Below are 11,677 nucleotides of genomic sequence, written 5' to 3' on the forward strand. Positions count from 1 at the left end.
GCTGATTCAGGTGAGCCCAGGCTGAAATCAAGGGATTTTAACTGTAGTGTCTCCTTTTCAGTATAGTTGGGAGATTCCAAAGCACAAAACCCATCAAGATTAAATATAGATAAACATAGTTTACAGCCCCAAATTGCAGCAAGCCAAAAATTACATCTTTGTGGATTAAAGCCTATTTGTTAATTACTGTGTTCTTCTGAGGACAAAGACCTTTTTTTTTCCCCAGTTATTTTAGCTTTTTTTACAGCTCTCTTTTCCTTCTCATCTGTCTCTCACCCTCTCCTCCAGCCATCTATCCCTCTTGCCAGCTCTTGTATGCTTCTGTCACATCTGTTTTTTCATTTGAAGAAGGGTAGGGGCCACCTTGCCTGATTTCAGTTGTCTGGAAGCTGGGTTTTGGCCTGTGCCATTTGCTGAGTCTCCCGGTAGCTGGTGGGGAAACTGTGTTGCCCTCTGCCAGCCCTGCTCCCTCCCTGGTTTCTGACAGAGGGCTCAGACCCCTGCCTAAAATGGGGGCCTCTGAATCCCACCCTGAATGACGGTCTGTATTTGCCGTTATCTCCACGGCATGTACTTTTGTGAAGAAACTGTGGCTTCCTTCAGATGTCAGCTGTGCCTCTCTTGTTTTTACAGCAAAGCAAGTAAAGAATGCAAGAAGTGATCAGGTACCATGTTATTCATGTCTAGGTGCTGCTGCTTTTCTTAAAAATACCATCTTGTCCCATTTTTTAAGATGTACTTACTGAAAGATCCAGCATGAATTTTACTCTTCCTCAGGACTTGAGAATGAAAAAGCAGGTAAATATTAAGGGAAGTATCTGGATAGGGCTGCCTATGGTCAGGATCTGGCATTTAGAGGGAAAAAAAGATACCTGTAAGATGAATAGGGCGAAGTTTGAGGTAAGCATGATCTTTCCTGGGTTCAGTGAAGGTTCAAGAATTTCGGCAATATCCAGTTGAGATTGGGAAAGTCTGAAAACCACTGATAAGCTTTTATTTCAGTGGAAAAATACTTTCCTTTGAGAGCCTGTCGTTTTATACTCTGTGCTAATAATTAAAGGATGACATTAAAGGGTCTTTTCTGTAGCTAGAACTTTTAAAACATTATTATGCATTTCTTTAAAAAATGTGATTTATAATGCACTTATACTGCTAGCATAGTCTCGTGTTTCATATTTTAATGTTCCTGAAAGGAAGAACATTCCTTGTCTTTGTCTTGAGTACGTGGTACTAGACATCTCCCAGCCATCAGATATGCTAGAGCAGAGTAAAAGTGGCATTGATGGAACTGGTTTCTGTTCCTTCACAGAAATTGTCTGCAGCTCTTGGAACTGGGGTTTCTCTGTGTCGTTTTCCCTATTTGGTTTTGTCTGTTGTTTGTTTGCTTGTTCATTTGTTTGTTTTTAAGAAGTGCTTTCCAGCCTCTGGCTGTGGTGATTCTTGGATCTCTGCTGACTTATCGAGCGCTTTTGGGATATGCAAAAATAATGTTTCTTTAGCTTTTTCCCCAACAATAAACAGACAGTCTAGGTTAGTACCAAACTCCAAAGGCAAGGTATGCACATTCACCTCCAGCTTCTGCATTCTAGTCTCCACACCAGCCGTTAACCTTGTTGTTTAACTTCTGCATGAAGTTCAGCAGACATGCCAAGTGCTGCAGAATGAAATGGCTTATGTCCATCTTTTTGGCAGGGGAGGTGGGGGGAAGAGACTACAAAAGCAAGGTCATGACATGTTTTTGGAGAAAGTTTGGTATATAGCTGGAGCTAGGGAGAGGTTCTGCTGAGAAGTTCTTGGGCTGGGAGCTCTACATAACACCCTGAGAGGTGGCAAATGCAGTGTTCCTGCTAACAGGCTGGGAACTGTTTTCCCTTTTTTATAGACTGTGTTTTCATTGCTTTGCTTTGGTTTGGTTGTCTGCAAGCTGGACATGACCATGCATACCTTACGTACCTAAGGATACTGTCTGGAGTAGCTGCACACAGTGAAGTATTACTTTATAACTAACATCAGCGCTGGGAAAACCAGAGGTTCTCATTCAGAGACCATCTGACCTGACAGTGCCCCGTGCATAGCACCCCCAGAGTTCATGTAAGACTGTCTAAATGCAAAGCATTGCAGTGAAGTATTAAACCTTGATTAAACATAATGGGTGAGTGAAGTGTCCACCAAGCAGAAAAGCAAAGCAACTGACAATTGTATTATGAAGACTTTTGGCAAACTCAGTTTTCAAGTATAGTATTGATTCATTTAATAAGACCTCTTTAATTTAATAAAAATGATCTGAATAAAGAGGTAATATTAAGATTTTTATTTCAGCTTCAGTGTGGCAGTAAAAATTCCACATCTAATTTTTATTTGTCTTTTCCCCAAGTGTGTGGGGTGCTTGCAGGCACTACAAATGTACTTTGCTCAAGCCATCTAGGTATAGAGATCTACTCTAATATCTCCTGACAGATGAGTAGGACCTAAAATCAAAGAATGTGCGTGTGTGTACAACATATATATATATGTATGTATGTATATGCGTACATATATATATATATGATTCTTTGAAAAACAAAACCCAAAAACTTTGCAGGCATTCTTTGTAGTGCTTTACAAAGGAAAGAGATGTGGCTTCGTTTTCCCTTTGCCTCTTTGAAGGTTTGGTATCAACCCAATATCTTTGCGTTACCCACACGTCAAAGCCAACCCTCACTGCTGGAGTCCCCGTTTCACCGGCAGGATGTGCGGTGCGAACCTCGGCTTTCCTGCTGGAGGCTGAGGGTGCTCGGTGAGCGGGAGGCGAATGTCACCCCAAAGACAGGTGGTCCTTGTCATGTTTTCCAAAGCGGACTTTCACCAATGGGAGAGCTGTTTTGTAGCTTACCCTGCTTGGCAACTGAAATTTCTCCTTTCAGATTAAAGCCTGAGTCTGCGCGGTTAGGCTGGTTTGATAAACTTCAGCTGAGAAAGAAATCCTGAGGCCAAGGCAGAGTTTGTAAAGCCGGCAGCTAGAATAAAAAATGGATTTCTAAACATCCCTCTACTTGTCACATCCAACAGTGGCACTTCCAAAATGGCCTCGAAGATTTGAAAGACCTTTCCAAAGGTCTGCGCAGGGACAGCTTTGTCCAGTACAGCCCTGGCCCGGGGGCCCTGCCTACCCTGCAGGCCGGTGGCCAGGGCCTCTGGCTCCTCCCTTCTGGCTCCCTCAGGCTACAAAGAACACTTCAGGGACTTAAAAAAAAAAAGCAGCATTGCTAAGGAGAAACTAACCCCTTGTGTCTCAAGGGCACTGCACGCTGGGCTGCCATTTGCCCGGGTGTTGGTCCTGTGAGCTGCTTTGCCCGGCCGGACCTGCTCCTCCACAGCCTCCTCGCAGGCCTGCCAGCACCCATCTGCCCGCCATCTTGGGGTGGGCCGGCAGGCCTCATTCCTCCCCAGCTAGCCCGTCACTGCCCGCAGCTCCGCCTGCAAACCGCTCGCCAAAGGCAGCGAACTGCTGGTTACGGTGCTTTGAAGGCGAAGTCGCTGCCGTAGGGTAACCCAGCAAGGTCTGCCAGCCTGCCGGTGGGAGCTGGCCTGAGAGCGGGCTGTGCGAGGCTGGCAGGGGCCCTGCTCCCCTGCTGTCCCCACGGTGCGTGCAGGGCAGGGACCCTTGCCCTGTCCTCTCCTGCATGGCGGGACCGAAGGGTGACGGTAACGCTGAGGTAACGCGCTGTCAGGCTGCGGGAGGAGGGAGGTGGTCCCTACCCCGGGACAGGCAGCGTCAGGCAAAGCAGCTTAGCGCTTGTCAGGGTGGGATGTGAGGAGGCTGTCACACACTGTACCGCTGGCACGGGGTGGGGGGGAATGTTTCCAATCGTAAGCGGTTGCAGATGGCCTGTCTTAATTAGCTTTGACAAGTACCTAAGTTGCTGTAAGTTACACCACAAATGGGATCCTGAAGCTTTCGGGTTTTGTCACTTTTAAAGCAAAGTTTTTCCCTCCTCCTGCTACAGCATTTCCATTTTTCTTTCCATGTAAGGCTCTTGAGAAGAAATGAGATCTTTGCGTAGCTGAGGAGCTATATTTTGATTGACTAAATGATTTATAATTAGGAGGCAGCTCCTGCCAGTGCTCTTCGTATGTTGACTGAGAATTGCCTGCAGCAAATCAATGCAGGCAGAGCTGCCAGAAAGGCACGCTGATGCCTTCTTACAGCAGATACCTTTCAACCCCAAGCTTCCTCCTTCCTCTGGTACTGACTCAGACGAATTTTCTTTATGGCCAATGACTCTACAGGAGTTACAGGGTTGCACTCAAAGGGCCTGCAGTGAAATACTTACCCATGCAGTTATTTATGATCTATTGTGTGGGAGCAGCGATGCTGGTAGCTTTTTCAGAGCCCGTGAATGAAATGTGTGTGAAATCGAGCTGAAGGCGAGTGTGCCTCTGCCTTTGAAGGATGTGAAGCAGAAACCTCTCCCCACCTGGCAGAAGCCGCTTGGCTTGCTTGCCAGAAAGGTGGCTCTGGGGTGGGCTCACGTGGGCAAGATTAGAAATGGGAGAGAGTTGGCTGTGATCGGGCTTTGAGGAGGTACAAATGGGTTTTTTTCTCCTCTGATGAAACTATGGCCTAACAGGCACCTGGGATGTTCTGACCAGGCACATAATCCATCCCTGGCTGTAGCAGAGGATCAAGATAAGACTCTTGGTTCCCACTTTTGTGGTTTTCCCTTGGCTGAGGTGGGTCTGGCAGTGTTGGGCAGGCAAACTCCCCTTTTGGCCAAAGCTGAGGAAATCCTCATGAGCCAGCCTCTCTGTAGATGGGCAGGTTGGAGAGACAGGGAGCATGCTGCAAAGGAAGGGCAACAAGCAATAAACAAAGGCTCACTTTTTTCCTCTCACTGGAGTTCATTCAACTCTCTGTTGCAACTGACTTGGGTATCAGTGCTTGAGCCATGAGCACCCTATATATCAAAAAGCCAGATTCAAGCCACATAAACTCAGGAGATTAAAAAAAAAAAGTTACCTGTTTACTTTTGTTTAATTGTCTTCATGGATCTCAGCTTTCAGTGTTTACATTTACATATTTCTTTTCTACCTTCCAACCATGACAACCAGAACCTTTTGAGGAGCGTAGAGCCTCAGGGACACCCACAATTACAGCAGATAATATGTCACAAAATCCTTTACATAAATTTACTATTTTTCTGCTATAAAAATAGTTAGCTTACTAGCACCTACTGCTGCTGTTGGAAGACTGTTACAAACCACTATTTCTCTAATGGTTAGAAATGTGCTTTTAGCTTAAAACAGTTGATGACTTTTTTCATGCTATTTGTTCTTGTGCCAACATTGTCTTATAGTTTGAATGATTCTTCAGCCTTGCTGGTATTTGGGCATGTATTTATAAAGTGTAATCATATCCCCCTCAGCCTTTCTTTTGCTAGGCTATCCCTATTAAGCTATATTTGTCTCATCAGTAAAACTGATTCCCCATTCCCATCCTACTAGGTCTCTGCACCTGTTCTAGCTTGAGTTCAGCTTTGTTGGAGCTGTGGATGGCATTCTGGTTGTGGTACTGCCGGGGATATGTACAGCATGAAAAATACCTCTCCCTGCCCACCGTGGTACTTCACACAGTACATCCCAGGATTTTTCTGCTCTGTGTCACGCCGGCAGCTCGGGCCATTCCTCAGTCCTGTGGCTGCTCCCCTGCCTCTCCTCCCTTCTGCCCTGTACAGCTGATGAGATGCAAGTTACAGCAAAATTTCTCTTGGCTGGTCTCTAACTGCTTGAATTTGTTCTATTAGATTTCCATCACCTTATCATGAGAAATGAAACCCCATGATTCTCATGAGTATATGTAATTTGAGAAGCCGGAGCTTTTAAGAAAACATTAGAAATGATGTGACTGTAAGAAAAAATAATCATACTGGGCATTCATTTTTCAAAGATGTGTTTCAGGATGTGATGCAGTTGGCTCTAATCAACGTTGATGTATCAAGGTGTTGCAGTTGCACCCAAAAAAAATAGCAAAAATGTTTTGCTGCCAGCTCTCATGACTGCAACTGGTGTTTTTCCTCAAATCCTTGCTCCTAGAATTGTTATTATACAGTTACATTTTCTGACCTTTTACTGAAATAAAAGTTTCTAGTCTCAGAACTGTATCTGGAAAGAAGTCTGTTGTCTCCAAATCTGGAGAACAATTCCTGCGAGCTTAAACGGAACAGATTAGAAAAAGAAAGCGGATTTAAATTCTAGACTAATGAATTTTCAGGACGTGTATCAATATTGCTAAAGTTTTCTGAGTGTTCAGAGTCCTTGGTGTTATCAGAACCATGTGGAACAGTATGTTTTGAAGCAAAAATCCTGGTTTTCTACACAGTTAATTGAGACTTGCTTCATGGAAAGACATCATGCCAGGTGTGGTAGTACTGTTGTGCCATACCTGGCCATCTTGCAACAAAATGTCTTACACTGGGCGCTCAGGTACACTGTTCTTACTCTCTTAAAAAGGCACAAAGAAGGAAGATTATAATAATAAGGCAGCTGTGGAAAATGGGGAATACTTAAAATTGCTGGGATTAATTTAGTCCCAATGAAGAACTATTGAGACTGAACTTCATGGGGCATGCTCTTACCATGGGTCATGAGAAAGCAAGAAATGAGCTGGCCCCTGCCTCTGCCAATTCCCACTTCTGTGTCACTCAGAAGGGTTGCAGCTGGTGAGAGGAGTTGGATGTGCCAACTTGCAGGCTTCAGTAGGATTCACTAATGAGTTTAAGTCAAAGTTTGAAGGCATGTCTTCAAAGGTGGTATGTTTAGAATGTATGACCCCTGGTGCTAGCTGTTCTGTACAATGTGCATCCCAAATGTAGGGATTTCCCTAAAAAAATCAAAGCCCACACTGATGACCAGGGAGGAAGCTCAGTGTCAGTCTTCACTACCCACTCTTTTCATTCTGTTTAACAGTGAACTTCCTCCTGTACAGAAGAATGGAGTTTTCTTGCAAAGACTTTTGCTTGGAATTGTTTCTGTGCTTTCCTTCAGTACAAAGTTTCCTGGACAAGCTAAGAGAATACAGGGAATGGAAGGGCAAGAAAGTATTATGACTGGCTGCTTTAAAGCTGGAAAAAACATTTTTCAAACACATTTTGAATATTGATTTTGAAATAGTGTCAAAAGCTTGAATTTTTAAGTGTTAGGTTTTGCTTTTGCTTTTCTTCCCGCGCTTCACAATTTTTTCTTTCTTTCCCTTTCGGCACTCACTTATTTTGCCACAGGAACCTGGAGAGAGGGAGAAAACAGATTAAAAATGAAAGAAGCCAGAGGAAGTCAATTTAAATGTGAAACTGAAAACACTGCAAAAATTTTGCATAGAGCTTTCATTTTCAGACACACAGAAAATTCACTGAAAAATATTCAGTTAAACAAATGAAACAGGTCTACATGTGGATTTTCTGTACATAGAAGTTATATCTGACTAAAACTCCAATCCTATGAAGATTTATTGCCTGTTTAGCTTAATACACATAAACATTTATTATTGCCAGGGTGGATTAGAAGTCGTGTTCAAAGGGCTTCTGTGAAGCTTTTAATTGCTCAAAGATCTAACAATAAGGACCTTAAACCCAGAAGAACCATTTCTTGTAGTGGCTGGAAAATATGACAATATTATGGTCTGGTTTTGGATGGATGACTGAGGAGATGACAACTCAGGCCCATTGCTGGATAAGCAAATACTCCCACCCAAGAGTTTGCTTTGTTTTTCAAGAAGGGCTTAGGGAGCTTGCGGGTATGTTTGCTTCCTGAAGATGATGTTTGAATTAAGTTAGTTTAGGAGAATACAGTTGTTTCTGCTTGACAATAAGCATAGCCAGATACCACTATATTCTGGTCCAAGGTGGGGATAGATTTTGGTTTTGGCAGTATTTGCCCACCTAAATGCACAGAATCTGTTTTTTTCTTTATTGCTCCATTTCATACCAAGGTTATTGGGAAATAAAATCAACCCAACTTTAACCTCCAAAATGGGCAAGGGAGCAGGCATGTAAGATAACCTGCTCCAGGAGCTGGTTGGTTTGTGTCCATTGGGTGATGCAAAAAGCCAAGGCGGAGGAGGAACCTGGTTTGATTACTGGCAGCTGCTGTCCAGCTGATGTAATTCGGTAATAGCCGGTGACAGGCAGAAACTATAGAAGATGCAAATGATAATTCTTTGGGGAGCTCCAGACATAAATAATTCATCAAACTGAATTTTATAGTAGGGGTCAAAAGAAATTGAAGAAAGCCTGAGTGTTAACTCTCTGAGGGAGGAATTGACAGATTGTTTTTGTACAAACTCTGTGGGGGGGAAATAAGGCAACTTAAATGTAAATGAAGAATATGACATTGTTCCTATTACCTGGAACCAAAGTAAGAGAGACACGAGAAATAAAAAAAAGGAAGGACAATTAAGGAAATGTCAGTAACTAAAACTGCTGCTGGGTAACAGTGGCCGAGAGATGCTGCGTAATGGCAGCAGCAGAGTGAGTTGTCACAGGTCCATGCTGTCGCACAATGTATATATCATATAGTCACACAGAAGAGTGTCTTCTTAGTAATCAGCTCAGTAACTTAACTGTAGTTAGGAGCTGATTAATCTCCTGCAAATATTTCATGTGCCCGAGTAAGGAAATGCTGTCTGTCTGTGTGAGAAGGACAGAAGTGTCAGTGTGGGACATTGTGGCTCCCACAGGTGACATCTGCCAGGGACTAACCCACAGGGCGGCCGAAGCCATTCCCCACTGACTGTGCCATGGCCAAGTCTCCCAGCATCACCTGGTGCCATTCTGGGGCTGCATCCCAATGTGAGGGGGTTTGGGGTTTCCCACAGTGCAGCTTCTACCTCTAAAAATGCCCTCGGAGGCTGGTTTTCCAGGAGGAGGAAAGCTGTTGTGCCCCATGCATCTCAGAGTTCCCCGAGGAAAAGCAATTTGTCAACTGAGCAACTTTAAGGTCTGTTTCTCCGGGACTGCTTTTAAAAACATTTCTTGGTGAAGCTCTCTTTGAGCTCACCGAGCACAAGGTAGCTATTTTTCCACGTACCAGGCTATAATTCTGCAACTGTTTGTGTTTGGGTTTTAGGTTTGCCTTAGTTTGTGAACTCTGACTAGTCAAATAACTTCATCCTGACTGAAGAGGGGTGGTTTTGTCATATTTGAAGAAATGCTGGCTTAGGAATAAGTTGTTATAAGCCTGTGAAAATGGCATGTTGCTTATGTGCAGCGCAAAATTTTCCATCCAGGCTCATATTTTCAAAAACGGCCTCTAATTTTGGGTATCCAAATTTAGTCTCCCAGAGGCTGACTTTCAGAGCTATTGCTGGCCCCCGAGTCTGAGCATGTATACTTTATGGGCCCCAGAATAGCTTCTCCAGGCTGGTCTGCTTTGTTGCAGGGAGCACCCTTGTTTTGTGCTATTCTGGATTCATATTTTGTCATTGTCTGAGAACTACTGGCTCTCACATATAAAATGTTTTCCACGCTGTGAGTTTTATGCTCCCTAATTCTGGGGAACTTGCTTTTCCAGGGACTTTGATATTGCCTTAGATCAAAGGTCTCCTTCCTATCCAGACCCAGGAAAAAAAACCCAACAAAACAACAACTTGATTTTCCTGTATAATCATTTGCAGACTGCAACTATGAGAATAAAAGGAGGGGCACTTTAACTACCTCAATAATTTTAAAGCAAAAAAGTGTGGGAGAAGGATCATCCCTTGTTACAAAAATCCATGAGGCTGGCTGGTACCTCACTGCAGTACATGATGCCATCTGAAAAAAAGTTCAGTTTGGTGCGTTTTATTCCTATTTATCTGATTAAAACATATAAAATGTTAAGGTTTTTTTGTGTGCTGACCTTGTAAAAGGCGGGGAGCTTGCTGCTTTCTCACTGCATTTTCCCCTTGCCTGCTTGCACCTTTTCACAAAGAGTAATTTCTTGGTTTCTGATTTGATAACAAGTTAAAAAGTGATGTTCTCTCTTATGTGCAGAGGTTTCGCTGTGATTTAGGGAAAAAGGATGCACATGTGGTAATGTACCAGTTTCCAAAAATAAATGGAAGAATACCCTGGTGAATTGTGCTGATCTCAGAATTAATGCTTTCACTTATTACTGAATTCATGCCAAGTGCAGGTAGCATTAAAGGAGACTGAAAAACCATGAGGGCGTCTGTACATTTTTTTTTCTTTAAGACGAAAAAGCCTGCCCCTCCTGTCAGTTATACTGCAATTGCCAGAGCCAGATGAAAAGCAATGACATGATAAATAAATGCCCTGTGGCACATGATAGGACCAGCCCGTGGCTGGATGTTGGTGTCTGTCCAGGCTGTTTCTGCAGCGGGAACAGCCAAGCAACCCCTTTTACTCTTGATGCTTCACAATCACTCCTTTTAATCCACTAGGTAAAGTGGGCACCACTTTCATGGCAATATAGCCTAGAAAATAAGGAAGGAGGAAAAGCTGCTGCACTGTTTTTCAGAAAGCAAGAGCCCTGTGCAAGGGTTGCCAGCCGTTGCCAAAGAGGAGCGTGTTTTCTTGACTGAGCAAGTACCAGAGTGTGAGAAGCAGAGTGCTTACACAAGGCTGCTTGCTGGGAATGTAGCAGCAAGCTCTTCTCACGTTTTCTTGTGCAACAAACCAGGCATTGATTGACAATTTTGCAGATGTACATGAGGATCAAGAATGGAAACTTTCAGCTCTTATACCACAAGGCAGCACAGTGCCGGCTTTTGCCCATCTCCTGTGCTGCCCAGCAGTGTCTCTTGCTGTCTGCCCCCATTAATTTGCTCTCCCTCTGAAGAACAAGGGATGAGGTTAGAAATCACAGTGCAGCCCTGATGGGGCACAGGGTGGTGGCAGGACCCGGTGGGCTATGGGGCAGGGTGCAGGGGCCAAGGCTGCTGTTATGCCGCTCTCCCGCTCCTCGGCTGGGCCAGCGAGCCCTGGGACTAGTGGGCACTGCGCCGTCGCTTGTAAACGCGCTGAACCAAAACAAGCAGAAACAAGCCAGGAGCGTGAGTCAGAGGAGGAAAAGAGGTTTCCTCTGCGCGAGGCCTTGAGCGAGCAAAGGCAGGTGGAGAGATGCTCCTGTGGTCGGCGTGAGGCAGAGGAAAGGCCAGCATGGCACTTGTCGTGGTCCCCTGGGGGTGGCTATCCTCCAACCAGGACCCCCCACCACAGGCACAGGGGGTCCTGCAGGACGTGGGCTATGTCCAGTCCACAGTAAAAAACCCCAGATACTTATAACGCGGGCATAGGATTCCCAGCAGCGATGGGTTACTGCTGGACTATGGCTCTTGCTAATGTGGACGCTTTCAAGCACAAAATTAGAATAGAACTAAAATGAGGATTTAACTCATTTTACGTCTCCATCTCTGGACACTCTCTCCTTTCCTGCCCTTGTGGTGGGAGAATATAGTGCTGCTCTTCCTTTTCAGAGCCAGACATGTAGATATCTGCTCCCACTCCCTAGCTGCAGCATACGATTCATCTTATGTTTTATATAGGTCTCCCTTGCCGTCAGCTGTCCGACTTTCGGCGTCGGCACAGAGATGGTCCCACAGCAGGTCCCACCGCCCCCACCGGAGCTACCATAGCATTACCCACACGAAATGCCTTTGAAGTGAGGCACTTCAGCCCAGAATCTCAACAGGAGAGCGCCTTCA

This window comes from Accipiter gentilis, chromosome 34 (assembly GCF_929443795.1).
Source record: "Accipiter gentilis chromosome 34, bAccGen1.1, whole genome shotgun sequence".
In the NCBI taxonomy this organism is placed as follows: domain Eukaryota; kingdom Metazoa; phylum Chordata; class Aves; order Accipitriformes; family Accipitridae; genus Astur; species Astur gentilis.